Genomic DNA, 18,653 nt, shown 5'->3' with positions numbered 1-18,653 from the left:
TCCTGCCTATTCTCTTTTTCTGTCTCCACTTGTATATGGGATCTACCTCATGGCCTTAAAGTGAGCTAGCTGTAGGGGCTATTTAAAGTGTCTGAAGAATGAATTTTAAAATATCAGGACATACCTTTTGATGTCAAAGAGGAAATTTTTATGTGTAGTTACTCATGTTTATAAAAATTCTGTACCTAAAACTTCTGTAGATGTGCAACAATCCTTAAGTGAAGAGCATAGTAATAGTGCAGAAAATTCTCAAAACATGAACTTCTGGCTAACCTAGTAAAAATATTACAGGTGCTTTTCTTTATGTCATACTTTCGCTTTTGTTAACATAATACTATTTGCAATATGACTGGCATTGCTTGCCTGGCCATAATAGTCTTTTGCTTGAGTGCTTTTTGACGGCTTTTTAATAGTTTTTAGATAATTTTACAAGCTTTCTATAAGTATTTGCACTTTGGACTCAGACAGATCTTTATGGAACTGGAATTGTAATAGATTAAAAAGACTCCTACCTATGACAGATTTTATTTTTAATTGGTATAAGTGATGGATGGGGCCCTATTTCTTTTAGCTTTGAAGGGTCCATCCTTTTTCCCATTCAATCATCTGGAAGGAGCTGCCTCAGAAATATTCTTCTTCTGATTACATGAAGAGCTCTAAATGCTATCCAGCAGGAGGTGCTACAGCAAGATAAAGCAAATCTCTGAATTTTGAGGGTCTTGCTACTTATTACAGCTCTACTTAGCTTCAGCTAAGCAACAGGATTAACACCCTAAAGTTCCAGAAAGATTTTGAGTAAGTTCATTTAAAAATTCCATTAATAAATTACACTTGTTATTTAAAACTGAAATCTTCAGCTGCTTTTTACTTGCTTACAATACACAAAGTAGACTTGTGATTGTGGATACCTTAAGGATGCTGTGCCTAGTTACAGAGTGCTGTTAGAATTATTTTATTCTGAAGAGGAGTTAGTCTTGTATTATGTGCAATGGCTGTAAACAAAAGTAGTTGGTATGACTTCGGACATTTTGTAATCATCCCTATAATATTAATACAAATAGGATTTAGCGTACTTGAGATTTTGGAAAGGGAGATATTGTATAGAGAAAACTTTACACTTTTTGTGTTTATTTTTTTCTCAAGTCTTTGGACAGTTATCCTAATGGATAAATTCTTAGGCAATCAGCTTTATAAATACATATAGTTGGTGTATTTGAATTGGCCTCCAAAGACTGAGATTCTTGAACTATAAGTAAAGTTCTATCTGTGGGTATAGATCATTGCTGATGATATGTCCATTAGTAACAATAACTCCATAAAGATAAAAGTAGTTTCATTAGCATTTATAACACATGGTCTTTTGAAACTCTTGTTAGTGTTAGGTGAATTGATTTATCACTGGAAATATCATGCTACTTGGTGGCTTTTAAAGTTTTATGTCAAAGTTTAAAAACTTAGGAATGTATAGAAAATTTGATAAACCTGCTTTGAATTTTGTCTGTTTTCTAGACATAATGCTGTACTTTTTTTCTCAGTAAGATCAAATGAGATAATATATACGAATGTTCTTTGTAAATTGTCAGAAGCCATGCAGATGTTAAGTTGTTTAGATTGGTAACTAATTAATACAAGGACAGAAGCTTCTGTCTTTAAATGTTAACTTTCTTCATATCATTTGGGAAATAAGTACATTAAAAGTGTACCCTGAACACCTTATGATTTTTTTTTTTTTTTTAATACTGCTGTGGTTACCAAAAAGCTCTTTGTTACAGTTTTGAAGCTTTGTTTAAAAAATGCTGCCTAGGCAGTTTCTCAAAATTCAAGAAAAAGATCAGTTTTCCTTTTGTACATCTTGTGAAATGTGTATCCCCTATCAAAGCTTTTCTTCATCTCTCCATTGATTTGGTAGTAGTTGATTTTAGTGAATATTTAAATGCTTGATTCTTCTGTAGACTCTTATTAACACACAGAGTAACAGACATCACGGTTAAGGTTTTGATTGTTTTGATTGATTCTGCTTACTTTGTGAAAAATTCTTACTAACTAAATCTTTTAAACTTGTTTCAAAGTGTAAAAGACATACACTTGTATGCATTAGTATAAGGTACATGTGTCTACCTTTTATTTTTTTCCATGTTAGAGGGATGCATGAGGAAATGACTACTCAAATCTAGAGGAGTACACTGAAATATTTCTGTGTAAAAATAACTCGAAAGTTTAACACTCAGAGCCTAAGCTGTGGCTTTCTTAATAGACTGTTCACAATTTTGACCGAAATAAAATAAAATATAGATAATTAGAAGTCCCCGTGTTTATGAGCATATTTTAAATTTTAGAAGTGACTGTTCTTTATGAAATAGCCCCAATTAGTAATTAAATATAGAAACTGGCTTCTGTGAAGAGTGAGAAAAAACATTTAACTGTTTAGATAAAAATGAAACCGCCCAGGGTAATAGTAACTTTTCTATCCTACAGACAGTGAATACTAAAGCTTTTCTTGAGGAAATACTGAAGTTAAGGTTATATTAATGTGCTTTTAAATTTTGTATCCTTAGTATCTTATTGCCAAAGGCTTTTGTATTTAATTACTATTCAAAGGGAGAAAAGGAAGAGATTAAAGTTTTAGGTCTCTAACCTTTGACAGAATTTCTTTATATCTATATTCAGAGCTCATTTCTTGAAACATGTTTGAATCTTCATATTAATCTGTGCTGGGAAATATTAATGATTTATGTTAACTTTTCAAGAACTTTTGTACATGGACTTTTTTGTAGGCTCTAAGTATTCTTAAGGATCATAGCAATGTATTCGGATCACTAACTTTACCAGGTGTGTATTTTTGCTTCTCGGAGATTTTTTTAAAAGAGGTAGTTTATTAAAACTGCATTAAATTTATTATAGATAATTATTTCTTAAATAGCATTTGCTTTCTTCCTTGTGTGTTTGTGTGTATATGTGGCCATATAATTTTATAAGCTTTCATCTAATTCTTATTCGTATATTAAATTTTTGGGCACTTGTCTTTTGTAAGTACGTTGAAATAGACTTTTAAGAATGACTTTTATATTACCCATCTATCAGTTCAGTCTTAAACTACGGTGGTGGTGAACTCCTCCCTTTTAGAAATAATATGTGAGGTTCAGTCATCCTTTGGGCTTTTCTAAAGCAACTTTTCTACACTAGGCACTGTTTGTAAGTTTGAATACCCTTCCATTTCTCTCTCCCTCCAATACACTGCAAGCCTCTCTCCCCCTTTTTTAAAAAAAGTAGTGAGCAGGTCTCATTGAAGGAAACTATGTTTTCCTATATTTTGGAATCTACGGAAGTGTTTTTCTGCTTTTTTAAGTAGACAAAAAAGTGAACTAGTAATGTGGAGATAGGAAGGGGATGGGGCCTAATAGGTTGATGATCTAGGCTTTATTTTGACTCTGGTTATGGGCCTAGGGGAGAAAAATAACTTAAACACAGAAGCCAAAAAGATGGGTTTTGTTTTATTGTTTTGGCTGCATTGAGAATACAAACTGTCAGTACTTGAGGAGAAGGAGCAGCAGAAAGGAATTGATTTTTTTCTGCTGCAGATCCAAGTATTGTTAACCATGTGCATTTCTAAGACAGCATACTTGCAAATCAAACAGTAGTTGATTTTTTTCACTCAATTAACAGTCAGAACCCTAAACTGTTTATTTATTTTAAATAAGTACCAAAAACTTCAGACTAATGACAATAATTTCCTGATAAGAGTGGGTGATAGTAACCATGGCAACTGCTCTCTGGCCTTATGGACAGTATGTTGTATTGATGAAGCTTCAGATCCTGTTGTAGCCTGTCACTTTTATGGTGAAATGTAGTAGCATGTGTTGCAGGTGATTTTTAGCTGGATTGTGTTAAATTTGTTTGCCAGCTTATCTTTTCTTGTTAGGAATTTCTTGGACTGTGTTCCACAGCATGTTTGTGAAGGTGCTGTTGCCTGAAAATAACCCACCACCTGTGTTAGGCCTCCTGATGCAGATTGCACTTAGTTCTTTCCCAGCCTCCTTCAGTCTTGCAGAAAATAGGGGGTGAATGTAGAGTTGGTATAAACATAGATTGCAGCTCCAAGTTATCTGCCTGGGTTTGGACATGTTATTGATAGCTTTTAAAGAAAATCTTTGTGTTTTTAGAAGAGGTCAGTGAATGAGAGAAAAGGGTCTGTAGCTGGAATACTTTTTTCTAAGTATTCTTTCCCGAAATAGGGGTGTGTGTGTGTGTGTATGTATGTATAGGTAAGTGTGTAATGAAGTGTGAAAGTGGAGGGAGTAAATTTTGAGTAAGGACTTGACAAGTGAGGAACTTACTGTTCTTTGGTGTGTATAATGGTGTTATGAGTAGGTATTACTATAAGAATGTATTTCCTAGTGGAGAGTGTGGGAATGTTTTCTTATGAGAATTTTCTTTAAGAAAAATTATTTATAAAACATAACTTGAAAGACTGTTAAGAGAAAACCTGGTAAAACAAAACTTTTATTTTGGGAATAGGATAGAGAGCTTTGAAACTTATCTAAGTAAACTTTAAGAAAATTGTTTCAAAAATTATGTTTTAAAATGTAATTTGAAAATTGTATCAGACTTTTTGCTTTTTAAGCATTTCTTTTTTTAAGCATTTCTTTTATGTGCTCATCCTGTATAAAGTTTTTCTAATATGAAAATGTTGAGCTACATATAAATTGATATTTTTTCATTATGTGCTAAAGAAACTGTGCCAGAGCAGAGAACAAATAAATTAGATCTGAATTTGACTAACCGTGATGATAAGACCTAGTCAAATTATGCTAGATAGGTCGCACTTTGTTGAAACTTAACTGTGGTAGAGTGAAGTGGTTTACTTACTACAAGTCCCAGGATGCATTGCGTTTTTTTTTTTTTTTGCTTAACTCCAGATTAGAGTGTTGCATGCTGGGACCTGTAGTTGATTTAAACAGCACAGGGAACCCTTCCCTCTTGTCTACTCCATTTTATACACAGCTTCCTAAGCCTCTAAGAACTTTCTGCTAAGTAAAGTTTGATTGCTAATATCATGATGATTATGCTCCTGATATCCTAAAGTGAGTCTTCAGAAACATCTTAATGTTTTAGCCTACCTTAGATTAGTTGGTGGTTGTTTTTATCAGCTACTGTAAGATTGGTATGTAAGATAATATATATATATGTATATGTGTGTATATATATTCAAACCTTGACTTAGCAGTTGTAAATCTGGGATGATATAGGTCTCTTTATAATGACAGCATTACTGATCGCTAGTATGGACCTTAGAAGCCTATGATTGGGGCCTGATACATGTATGCTGTTCTCTTTTCTTTGCCTGGGGAGAGTTTTTAGGTCTTTAAAGTTGAATGGAAGGATTTGTGGGGTTTTTTTGTGCCAATGTTTAAGTTCAGAGTTTTTTGATTCTTCTGTAATAATTGTCAGCATCTTGAATCACAGTATTCTTTAAGTGGAAGACAAAATCCTGAAAATGAACGTGGTTTTAATGAGATTTAATACTGAAAGGTGTAGTCTGAAAGGTAGAAAAAAGGTAAGGTTTCTTTAATAATTTGCTTGCATTATCATTTGTAAAATTTAAATTTCTGTTCTGAGAGTTCTAATACTTTTACTTTATTAACTAGTATCAGTGTGTTGTTGCAGGGATTAAATGTTAAAACCTGTGAAACTGCTTAGCACAGTGCCTGGCACATAATAAAGGCCCAGTAAATGTTTAGAATTAGCAGCAGTAGCAGTGATTATTGTTATTTTTTAAATAACATGCTTTACATTTTTTCTTCTCTTTTTATATTATTATTTTATCAGAAGCTCAGGCTGTTCTAATAAGACCTTGAGATTTTTGGGTTATGGTAGTGATGTGGCAATTCCTTAGAATTTTTGCTGTAAATAAAATGTCTTTGCACCTTAATTTCGCCCTCAGTGATACATACCCAAAGTAGACAACCAACCAGTGGTAGCAGCATTTTGACCAGATTCAGTTCTGCCTATTTAGTATTCGTTGCCACTGTACCACAGCCTTTGGTTTGGTTGACTTTGGAAAGTTTAGAAGATAATGAAAATTTCTTTGTTCATAATGTTTGCACTGGTAGAATATCCAAACTAATTTATTAATGAAAATAAGATGCTGCAAAAATGTTCTTTGCGTCACAGTGTGTATAACCTTGGAAAAATTCTGTTGCGTTTAGAGGCTTGAACCAATCTATCACCACAATTCACAGTGTTACAGGATTGATGTAATTGAGGCCAGTGAGCAGCCCCAGAAAGAAAATGTAGTTTCAAGTCCGTGGGTTGTACTTGAAATGTTAGTTTCAAAAAAATCATGTCTTTACATTCTTTTTCTCTTTTAGGCTGCTCTAGCTTCTTTTAGGCTCTTGTGTTTGTAGGATATTTTTATCTGCATGGATAGTTCCCTTTAGCTTTTTGATAAGAGAAAGGGGCACCTGGGAACATTGAAAAAAGTAAGCATAAGTTGCGATGTATGTGTCTTAGTTTGAGTGTATGCAGAATCAGGGAAATGCCTTACTTACCTGTTTGGCCAGTATCTCCTCCAGCTTTGTGCAGAGCTCCTCGAATATTGTTGCTGAGGGCTGCTGTATTCATTTAAGAAAACTCTGCTTTTAGTAGTAATTATTTGAGTACTTGTTTACACAACAAACTAAACCACTGTAATAATACCGGCCTTTCCCTCCCCTTATAAATATGAACTGAAATTTGTTATGTTTATATATTATACACTAAGTAGATTTTTTAGATGTGTCAAAATTTATGAAATCTGGTCTGATAATGCAGCCTCATTATGAATGGTTTGATTTATTTTGTATTAACTTGTCTTTTCAAGACCTAATATTAAGATGAAATAAATTCAGTAATTACAAAGAAGTTAAATACAAGGGGCTAAATATAAGGGGAAAGTGGTCTCTGGTATTACTTGGCCAATGCTGGAAACATTAGGTTTGGATGAATTCTCCTTATCTACATTTTATAGCTATATGTACTCGTGAAATTCCTGAAATACTAAAGTTAGAAATAAGGAGAGGAAATGAGAGTACAACTGGCAGACATGTGTAATTCCCTGTAGAATCTTCTGACACGCCTAAATTACTGAGCACAATTTTCTGTCTTTCTAAAAAATGAAATGTCCCAGGCCAATGTAAATGAAAGTTGTGATGATGTCAGAGGACCTGGCTTTAAGACCAGTCCTGTCACTAGCCCGGCCTTGCGGGGATTTAGTTTTCTCAGCGGTAAAATGGGTGTAATGGGAAAAGCCTGCTTCACTGTGCTGTTAAAAGGATTAGCTGAGGTGAAACTCATGAATGGACTAGACTAGAGTAGTATATATATGAATGGAGTTTTTAATTCATTAGTAGGTGTCTGGATTTTAAGATATTTGTCTGCCCAGCCGGTGTAGCTCAGTGGTTGAGCATCGACCCCTGAACCAAGAGGTCACCAGTTCAGTTCCTGGTCAGGGCACATGCCTGGGTGTCTGGCTCAATTGCCGGTGGGGGGCGTGCAGGAGGCAGCTGATGGATCGTGTTTCTCTTTCATTGATGTTTCTGTGTCTCTGTTCCTCTCCCTTCCTCTCTCTAAAATCAATAAAAACATTTAAAAATAAATAAAAGTAAATGACCTAAAGCGACTTATTAAAAAAATAGGATATTTATCCATGTTGTGTTAATGTTAATATTTTTAAAATTTTAAATATATGTGTTAAAATCATAATTGGTGATCTGGATTCCTCCCTTCCCCCTACCATGGCCAGTAGACAAGTTCTTAACCTATTTACAGTGTAGTTCTTGACAGTATGTGCTGACCCATTTGTGTGCGTGTGTACGTGTTTATATGTGTACACACAAATATTGTAAATGTACTACTAGTGTATTGTGATGAAAAATCTTAATTATGGACTTGCATGTTGAGAAACATTTTTATGTGTTAATATATAATCTTACACAAATATGTATACTTGTTCTTAGAGAAATGACATTATAAGACTTTAAATGTTTGGCCAGTTGTAAACAGTTTTTGTACCTTAGGGTCATCTGTTGTTTATAATATTAGTAGTAACACTAACTTAACATTTACTGTATTTATTATGTATAGTGCTAAGCCTTTTTACATATAGGATCTCATTTAATTTTAAGCCTCACAGCAGTATTCTGAGGACTTACTGTTATTACCCTACCCCCATTTTACAGATGAGGAAATGAAGGCTTCCCTGGAATCACACAGGTAGCAAATGATACGGTCTAAATTCAAGCCCAGGTTTGATTCCAGAGCCTCTCTTAGGTCATAATGCTGTGCTAACTTTGTAATTCCCAGAGAAAGTGAATTACTAAAGACGTTTTCAATTTGCTGAAATGGCCACAGTGATGAAGTATCATTTTGAGAGTATTTCACGTTGATTTTGGTTTGGGTTAGGTTGGGTTGGATATTTTGAAAATAGTCTGTGTAGAAATGGCATGGAAATGAAGGTATTTGGGACATGCCTGTCCCCAAGCACAGTGCCTAGCGGGGAGTGGGGTCTGCTATCTTCCTTTTTTTTCCGTTTACCCTCCCCTGGGGATATGCTTCGATGTGAGAGAGAAACATCTAGTTGGTTGCCTCCTGTGTGCACCCTGACAGGAGATCAAATCCACAACATTTTGGTGTATGGGCTGACCGTCCAGCCAACTGAGCCACCTGGTCAGGGCTACTATCCATTTCTCAAAGGTTGGAAGTTGGGCACTTGAGCATTGTAGGTTATCTTATAGATTTTCTTAGTAGATGCAGATACGTAGTTTACATTCACTATTTCAGTCAATCCTATGTAACTATCAACATTTTAGAGGATTCCATGATAAGTATATCCTATTAAGAAATATTATCAAGGCAGTGCGTCTGAGTCATGAAAGTAATTTTAGCAATATAGAGATGTATAAAGTAGAAAATTAAAGTTATCCCATCCTCATTCTGCTTTTAGAATTTCCTTTGCATTTCAATATGTGTAATATATGTATGTATTTAAAAATAAATAGAATTATACCATAATACTCACTTGAAATCTACTTTTTTTCCGGTGGCTGTTTTTAAAACTTGCTGTTTTTGAAAATAAGGCTCAGGTGGGGAGTGGGAGTGGGGTTGGAAGGAGAGAGGTGGGTAAGATTTATACATAGGATTATAAACTTACATGGACACAGACAATAATGTAGCGAAGGTGATGGGTGAAGGGAGGGCAAAGGGGAGGGAAATGGGGGACATCTGTAATAGTGTCCACAATAAAAAAAAAGATTATAAACCTAATCCCTAGAATGATTATTACCTATGGGTAATAATGCAAAAAGCATTTTAAGTACTCTTTATTTTTGCCTAATGCCTTAGAGATGGTCATTGTTACTTGAAAACTTTAAAAATGTTAACCAATTTAAAATGACAACATTGTTTTCTGTCCTACACAAGTAATTTAGCAGGCATCATTTTTAAAAGTAAATTCTGCTAGGTTATTTTGGTAGCTGCTTATGAGGAGATGTGGCTTCAGATAATTTTTTTTTAACTGGTAATCTCTCTTCTAGGTTATTAGGAGTTACTCAATATTTACAAAGTAAAATAGGGTTTTAAAACTAAGAAAATACCTGTAGTGCTTAAATTAATAGAAACGCAAACCAGTGCTGCTTAATCAGCATACAGATACCCTGCATAGGAATTAGTCCTGGTGCTCATATCTTCATGTCTGATAGTGTTGGCTGACCTCGCCCCATCCCTGTCCTTACTCAGCTGTTGCCAAATGCTATACTGGTAACCCAGCATTTTTAAAAGCAGTTTAAAAAAAAAGAAAAACAAAGTAAATTATTGGACATGCCAGTAATTTACGAGTGCCAATGATTTGTTTTTTTCTGGCATCATATAAAAAAAGACATACTCAAGGCCTTATAATCTACATTAAATATAATCTTCTGATTCTGGCTTTGATAGTTTTAACTTGTTAGTAAGGTTATTAGTTATAATTCACTTTTGTATTTTTAAAATTTTTATTTCATAGGTAATAACTTTTTCATTATAGAAGTTTTTAAAAAAAGTCTAATACTAGAAATGCACTCATTGTTCTAAAGTGCTTTATGCTTCTTTAGACCCAAATTTAGTGAAGTACAAAAGCTTGGCCTTAAAATTCTAAGAATTGGGTCTGATAGGGCATAGCACTTTATTTAAACTATAGTATGTATAGTCAAAGCTTTAACAAGCCAAGTTAAGAGTATTTCTCATTGGTAGCATTCATATGTGCTTTTCATTTTGTGTGGCTCAGACCATGCCCTGTAGTATTTTATTATTTCTCATAATTGTCTTATAAGTGGACAGAGGATTCAGTTCATGTCATGGATGGTAAAACTAAGGCAGAGACAAGAATTTGAGTAAGTTAGTGTCAGAGCCTAATGTTCCTGACTCTTATTTTAGTTTTCGTCTTCTTAACCTGTAGTCTCCAAACTAAACTACAGCCACCAGTAAATGTATATTTATATATAATTTTCTGAACCTAGTATTTTAGGTATGTTATAAAATGCACAGGAATGTGAAATTTGAAAAAGGATGAGATTTAAAAATATAAGCTGTAATAATTTTTCCCATGGCCCCCTTCTTTCCCCAGGGTGGGTGCAACCTCTTAGGGACCAGTGCTCTGGATAGGCCATTCTTCTACAGGAGAGGAAGCCATGGGGACATCTGGAGGACTGTTGGTACAAGGTGTGGGGCTTTTAAGTTGGAGTGATCTTTTGCAGCTTTTTAATTTTAAAGAAACAGCCTTCCTTTCTGAGAAAGGCTGGAAGATCGAGAGTAAAGGCCTTGAGAGAGATGAGCTTAAAAGACAAAATATAAGCCTTATTTGTTTCCTTCAGAGTTGACCAAAGGGAAAAGGCTGCCTACTCTGACACTCCTACTCCCGCTATGGAGATGGCAGTGCCTTTTCTGTTGTTGTTCGGCAGTTTATAGAATGCAGGATAGCTTGGTAAGCGTCTTCTCTGTGCCTGATATGACGTAACATTGTGGAGTATGCAGCATGCATGTTAAATACAACTGGTTGTATTTGGCTTTTTGCTGCAGCATTTTTGAGGATGCCTTAAAAAGCAATTAGCACTCGATAGAGTTGGACATGTGGAAATTATTGGAATCATTTCATGGAGACCAAACTTTGTAATTCGAATTATTCTATTTAGTATTTGTTTACTTCTCCCCTCCCCCTCCCCCCAACCCTCCAGTATCTCAGAGCAGGATTCTTTTTCTGAAAGGAACAGATGCTGTTAACTTATCAGGACCCAATACTAAAGAGCCTACAAAAATCTTTGTGCTGCTTATTTTCCTTATTTAATCTATATGCAAAGCATATTGTAATTATTGCTGTTAGAAGGGTTTAAGCTAATGGTTTCTCCCCACCCTTTTTGTGCTCAGGGAGATAGATTAGGAATGCCAAATTGACGAGTTGGTGTAAAGAAATAATGACCACTGAAATAAAACAGTAGTTCAAATAATAAGCAAACCAGATACAAATGTAGAATGAAAATATCTTTTAGTAAAATGTTAGCATGCTGTACTTGGAACAGATGCCACATTAATTCAAAAGAGAGCCCAGAAAATGTGGCAACTTTACGATGTCAATGGAGGGAGCTGCAATAGTTCCTGTTCTCATTGTGTCAAGTTCTCAGTACCTCCAGGTCTAGTCCTGTTCTGTGTATTTGTTTTCTGTATATATTACATACTAACATACAAATATTAAGTCCATGCATAATATTTTACTTGTGTAATTAAACACATTGTCATACTTAATAGACATTAGGGTAAAAAGCCCAATAACTTATAATGTAACAGTATTGATTCTTACAATAAATTTGCATATTAAGATATGTAGAATCTGAGGCAAAAAAGGATTTTTCTCTGCACCCTTCAAGGCACATTTATGCTAATGAGGTAGTCTAAGAATTGTCTTTCAAAGAGGCCTAGTGATTTTGAATGCAGAATTTGGACAAGTTGCAAAACTGAGAATTTTGCATTTTTTTTCTCATTTAAATTTGTAGTTACCATTGGACATTTGTTATGATTTTTAAGTAGCTTAGATTCATTCATTCCATTTGTGGTATTTTTTATGGTGTTGGAAAGAAGAAGAAAGGGTGATGGAAGGGTACTATACACACTTGGATACTTCCAGAGTGACATTTATTTTATAGAAGATTGCACTGGGACATCACTGAATTGCCTGCTTCTTTCAGTGCATGGTTCGTGTGGGTCTGAGCGTGGAGAGAGATGGGCTGGGGGCTCTTAACCAGATTTACAGTGTGCGACTTCCTGAACAGTGCAATGATCTAATCACCGGGGGCATATCCTGTGCGCCTGTAAAGAAGTCGGGTGCGCATGCTTAGAAAAGCACTACAGTTTTCTCTCAGAGTACAAAGGCTTACAATTGAGTAATTTTGTTAAAAAGGTTAAAAGTTCTGTTTTCGTGCAATGGAAGTGAAGGGAAGGTTTTTAGCGTGGCAGTACAGTACAGTGGTTAAGATATCTGCACTGGAGCTGGAGCCAGTCTGCATGGGCTCAGGTCCTGGCTTTGCCCTGTCTTGGCTCCGTGACCGTGGCCAAATCACTTCACCCTCTGTGCCTCCGCCTCCGTTTCTTCACCTGTAAAATATGAATAAATAATAGTACCTATCTTCTGAGGTGGTCATGAGGAATAAATGAGTTAATGAGTTAATGTGTTAACAAAGAAAGTGCTAAGTAAATGGTAGCTATTATTAGATATTATTACTTACCTTTAATTGGGTAGTCCTGGCTTCTCTTCTCAAGGCTTGAGATCAATGTTGCATAGTGGGAAAGAGCCTTAGCTTTGGGGTCTGACCTCTGGATTGGAATCTCAGTACTTAAAGCTGAATGTGTGACCTTGTACTAATTACTTAAGCTCCCTTCAAAAAAGATTTCTCCCATACATGCTGTGTACCAAGCACTGTGCTGTTCACTTGGACTTCAGTTTTTTATCTATGATATAGGGATGATCATACCAGCCTCCTTGGATTGATGTGAAGATAAAATGTGGAAATTTTAAGACATTTGATAAGTGATAACTGTTGTTACCGTTGTTAGTGTTACAGTCCCACTAAAAGTTTATGGGAAAACAGTAAATATGGGAACAGCTTGGCTGGAAAGAAGAGTATTTTCCTGAAATGTCATGGTGAGAAAAGGTGTGGATGGGAAAGTGTATCTAATGAGTTCTTGTTTGTGAATATCTCTAAGAGAAATAGAAAATAAATAAGAATATGTCAGATTTAACAGAGACTTTAAAAAGTATTTCAGGGTACTTTATATTTATTAAAACCCTTAGAGATACAAGTTTTTTTTGTACCAAGATATTGGTACAGCTTATAGTAGGTCATTTAGTGTCAAGATAGTAAGTAGTAGACTACTCATTGTAACTCAAAAGTCCAAAATACTAATTAGCTGGTCCGTCCATTGGGTCTACTGCCCAGGACAAATTGTGTGTGTATGTTTGTTTAACCCTTGAGAGCACATACATGAGTGTAGTAACTAATGGAAACAATTGTAGAACCCCAGAGATACAAAAGTGGCACAAAAATGCTTTCTGGTAATGATGGACACCGTTTTATTTGCCTTTTGATTTGGGGCATTTTGACTTTGTGAAATTTCCTTTCATCTGGTGCCAGTTTTTATTTTATTTTATGGCAATTGTTATTTTCTTTCTATATTTAATTGTCATTTGTTACCTATATTGAGTCTAGAAACTGGGCCCGAGAACAAGTTGATTGTGATAAAAAACACCCTTTAAGTCACTGCCTTAGAGTGATCTCAGGATTAAGATTGTTGGTGTTTTTTTTTTGCTAAGAAATTTGTTGTTAATATATACGTTAGTATGTTTATATGTATATGAGTGGGTATATGTATGTATATACCTATCTATCTATCTGGTAAGTAAAACCAGTAATTGAGGAAAGGGAATGATCATTAAGTGTGAAATATAATTCATTTTATTCTTTCATTACTAATTTGGATCTGAAACTTTTTTGATCTTTGTGTAATTTTTTCCCCCTGGGATTCAACAAATGTATTTGTATTAGCTTCTCAAAACATCCCGAATATGCTGTATATTATCAGTGGTGAGCATTTGAGTTAAAGTAGAATACAGTTGACCCTTGAACAACACAGTTGGAACGAGAGTCTACCAAGGGGATTTTTTTTCTCCCTGTATAAGTGGATGCACAGTTCAGACCCATATTGTTCAAGGGTATATTGTAATAATTTCCATTAACTTTTTGTTCTCATTTACTCAGCTGTACCATTTGATAAAGGTCTTGTAGGTGGATAGACATATTTACTATAGTTTATTTTGTTTGTGCTCCTAAAACATTGTTTCTGTTCTCTGAGCAGAAATTCCAACAAGTTTGTTTTGATAAAGTGCTGTACTTTAGCTCTTTTAAATATTTTTTAAATTAAGCGATTTTAGAGCAGTCTGTATCGTTTTCTTTCAGTTGTAACAGCTAGAGTAGTCAGTAAATAAAGCTTTGCAGTTTTAGAATTAACACAGCATATATACAGCATTAAGTTTGCTTTACTTCAGCCTGTGTGCAGGGCCTGTAAAAATTGCTTCTCTTGGGTAAATGCAGTTGTAAAAAGTTTAGAAGTTATTTCAGTTTAATAAATATAGGAGTTAGAAATAGACTCTGTGGAGTCTTTGGGGGTGATTTAAATAATTAAACTATTTTGAAAATCAGTTTGCCCCTGCCTGTTGTAAAAGGTGGGACCATGCCTGTGACAGGCTGACCTCCTGTAACACTTGTGCGGGAACTGCCTGGTTTGGCGGTACTTTAGCTCCCGCATTGTGCACACTCCCTCCATTGCCTTTCCTTTCCTCTCTTCCTTACTATCTGCTGTCGCTTCTCTGTGTGCTCTATACCCAGTCTGCTGCTGTTCATCACTTCTTCCAAAGCCACCACCATCTTATTCTACTTCTCTTAAAATCAAGACACCATTGTAATTATTAGTTTTTAAACAGAGAGCTGTTATCAAGACCTTAAGGCTTTAATAGTTTGTGTACCTCCTCATGGTAGGCCCTCTGCCAGGAGTTGGATAATGGATAGCTTAAAATCACTTGTGAAGTAACTGAGTGTGAAACATTTTATATCTGGACTAAAGGAGAGACTAGAAAAAGACCTCCTTACCTCAGAAATTGCTGCATGTCTGGTAAGAGGTGAGGTGGGGCCAGAGCGGGGGAAGGGGCAGCCTTGTTGCTTAAATTAACTAAGATAGGGGAATAGGAAGCATTAATGTATTAGATTGCCCTCTTCGTCCTGTGGACCTATTGGAAAAGAAATTGGAAATGTTAGTTGCTGATTCTGAAATTATTTTAATTTAGCAATTGAGAGGGCTAATATAATTTCTTTTAGTTTGTAAAAACAAAATATGACTATGATGCCTTATTATGTATTAATTGTTTACATTTCATTAGTTGTTATTTGCAAAATGGCAGACCCTTTACAGATTTCTCCTAGTGGTTTTGAACTGTTAACTGAATTGTTTTGGTAAGAAAAGTACAACTTGGAAATTAGCTGTGGTTACATTTTAAGTTAATGGCTATGTTGGATTTAAATTCAGTAGCTTCTAAGGATCTGTACCAGGCATTTCATTCATTGTTTAATTACACATAGAGACAAGACTCTTAACTTACAGGATTTTTCATTTTTCATTATTATTCTTTTAATCCTCACCCAAGGATATTTTTTCCATTGCTTTTCAGAGAGAGTGGGAGAGGGAGAGAGAGAGAAACATCAATGTGAGAGAGACACATTGATAGGTGCCCCCACACATGCCCTGACCAGGGCCGGAATGGAGCCTGCAACCAAAGTACACTCCCTGGGCCGGAATCAAACCCGGGACCCTTTAGTCTGCGGGCCAATGCTCTAACCACTGAGCAAAACCAGCTAGGGCAATCTATAGGATTTTTAAAAACTTATTTTTATGGAAATGTAAAAACATACACAGAAGTAGAATGAATAATATTAACAAACCCCATCTACCTGTTACCCAAGTTCAGCAGTTACTAGCATTCTGCCGGTCGTGACAGTGTGTACAACATACAAGTCAAGAATTTTGTTTTTAAAACATGCTATACAAATGGATACATTGGTGTACTCAAAGAAGAAAAGTTTGAATGAGAATGTTAACTCTTTTCATACATTGTAAATGTAATACTGTTAGTCACTTGGGGGGTGAAAAACAAAGGTTTTATCACAGCACTACCAAAGGCTGAATGTGCTAAATTGACCCCTGTTGGTGCCCAAAATTGAAGGGCCCCAAGCACATCTCTATTTACCCCAGTGTGGAGAAATTTAAAAGACTGTAAGGAAGCAATTTCAGTCAGAAATATGACTATCAATCACTTGGGGCAACAGTCAGGCTGGTTTGTTAGTCACCTTTTAGGATAATATTGCATTCATTTGTCTTTTAACTTATTGAAGATGTCTGAGCCACCACTAACTTAATGAAGAACCACATCTGCTCTAAAGGTTTTAGTTTTCTTACCCCTTACGAGTCACATCTTATTTTATGTACACTTGCCTATCTGCAATTTTTGTATGGGCACCAATAATGGTCATTTCTACAGTATGGGGGGCAATATTTAAGTCACCTTGAAGTTGGAAATTACTAAATCTTGTTCTGCGCTTTCTCCTCCTGCATGTTCTGTTTCAGCTGAGTGTATGTACTGACTGACAAAGGAATACATGTTCTAATTCATAAATAGTTTGTTAAGGAGGGAAGTTTGACTACCTGCTTTCCCTGGGCCTACTCACAGTGATTAGAACTTAAATTATTTGCTCTCTCATTTGCTCCTCTTTGGAAGAGTATTAAGTTGTGTGTGTGCCTGCAGTTGTGGGGCCTGTTCATTACTAGTCACTACAAGGTGATGGTAGCCTTAGTTCTGAATTTCCTTGCTTTTATTAGTTTAAATTAGACCCATAGGGGTAATTATTCCACCCCAATGCATGGGGAAGCATAGTGTTTGGGAGCTGTACATCTAAACCCCTGTGCAGTGCTTTGAAAAGGTATCTTTAACCTTATGATGCTGTTTGGCATATAGTTTAGTGCAAGGAGTGTACTTATTTAACAGGACCCTTAATAAGCTTCCTCTACACCAAAGATATATTTTAAAAATTATACTTAAGACGACTTTGTGTAGTATTCCCCAATAGAGTTCATCTAGAGCAGCCAAACCTTTCTAAAATCAAACTTATTCCTTTAACCGGTATTCATTTAAGTGGGTTTCTCTGTACTTGGTTTCCATGGAAATAGCGAACAGCTAACGTTATTTATAAGGTGGAAGTAAAATAGGGTGCCTAATGGGACCCCATGCTGCTCTGATGAAGAGACTTAGGAAAAAAATCCATGCTCATGGGATTTTTTTTTTAAACAAGGTTAATGGAAGCCCTGATTTCAGTCTTCTGTAACAGAACATATTTTTGGTTTTGAAGGCTAGCGTTAATATCAAGCAAACTTCTCTTTTTGGTCTGTATTGCTTTCACTTTCAAGTTTTAGGACCGCTTACTTATCAGCATGATTGAGGCTTTATGCTTCAGACTCCTGTTTCTTTGTGGTTTTTGTTTCAAAAGTTAAAATCCCCAGCATATTGTAGCTGTTTCAATTTCTCATTGACATTTCAAAGTACAGATAAAAAGCTAAATGTTCATTAACGATACCAGTGATGATAAAGAATCAATATGTTGTACTACATAGATTTTTTTTAAAATGTGCTTGTTAATGGAACCATTTTTAGTTTTCAGGCCTTAAGTCAGGGTTCTTTCTTAATTGTGTTGTGGAGCTAAATCTGTATACTCAGAGAGAAAGGATTCTAATTTTCTTTTGGTGATAAAAACGGAAAATCTTAAATTCTTTTTTCTTTTTTTAAACAATGGATTGTTTCCAAAGCCTTTTAATTGAAATAAATGTTAATTCTTTTAGTTTTTGTGGCTTTGGGATAAACCTTGGCTTTTCCCTCATTTCTTCGGTAAGGCCTACCCTTAGTTTTCTAGGCCTACAGCAGAGCCTTGCATTTCTTAAGCCCCTTCAAGTGAAAGAATATCATTCCCTTTGTGTTTGTGATTGGTGTGTGTGTGTGTGTGTGTGTCACTAATTTTTCTATAGCCTGAAAGGCACCTGCTCATTTTCCAGCCTGGTGAGTGCAGCAGTGCTATATTGAGAAGTGAGGCAGTATGGAACACAATAAGGTGCTATAATTTTTATATAGTTTTGTTCGTCCTTGGCAGCTTGTGATCATTACCCGTTTGTCTGGAAGTACTCTGTGATTATTCCATCAGTGCAGCAGGAGTTTTCTTCTGTGTTTTAAAAGCGAGGATTGTAGTGTACTTAGGGCTCCATCAGGGGAGGAGTTTTTGTTTTGTTGTTTTTTGTGTATGTGTGTGTTTCTTTGGACAAGCTTCTGGAGACAGTGGGTAACTGTGGTCTAATTTTTAAAATTTTGTTGTTTTAATCCTGTTGTGTGAGATATTTTATCTCCAGTAGTTCACTAGTTTCTTCTGTGCATGTTAGTGCTATTTTATAATTTTTTTCCTTGTGTTTTTTAAATCAGGTGTTTACCAGTGACCTTCCTTAGTGAC

At 35.4% G+C, this 18,653-nt stretch overlaps 1 protein-coding gene across 29 annotated transcripts in view; it reads left to right on the top strand.

The window, feature by feature from the left end:
- Positions 1-18,653, top strand: part of PHF21A (PHD finger protein 21A) — a 157,132-nt gene that overhangs the window by 2,750 nt on the left and 135,729 nt on the right. For 12 of the 29 annotated variants that reach the window (XM_081154096.1, XM_081154094.1, XM_081154073.1 and 9 more), the window contains one exon: positions 572-795. The exons of 14 other annotated variants lie outside the window; for them this stretch is intronic. The gene's annotated coding sequence lies outside the window, so the exon portion shown is untranslated. Of the gene's footprint in view, positions 1-2; positions 796-2,774; positions 2,830-18,653 lie in introns of those variants that run through there. 3 more of the 29 variants (XM_081154095.1, XM_081154098.1, XM_081154083.1) reach the window with 3 other exon arrangements.

This window comes from Miniopterus schreibersii, assembly GCF_964146895.1.
Source record: "Miniopterus schreibersii genome assembly, chromosome: 12".
In the NCBI taxonomy this organism is placed as follows: Eukaryota; Metazoa; Chordata; class Mammalia; order Chiroptera; family Miniopteridae; genus Miniopterus; species Miniopterus schreibersii.
Note: the sequence above shows the minus strand (reverse complement) of the source record. Positions and strands in the feature narration are given on the sequence as shown.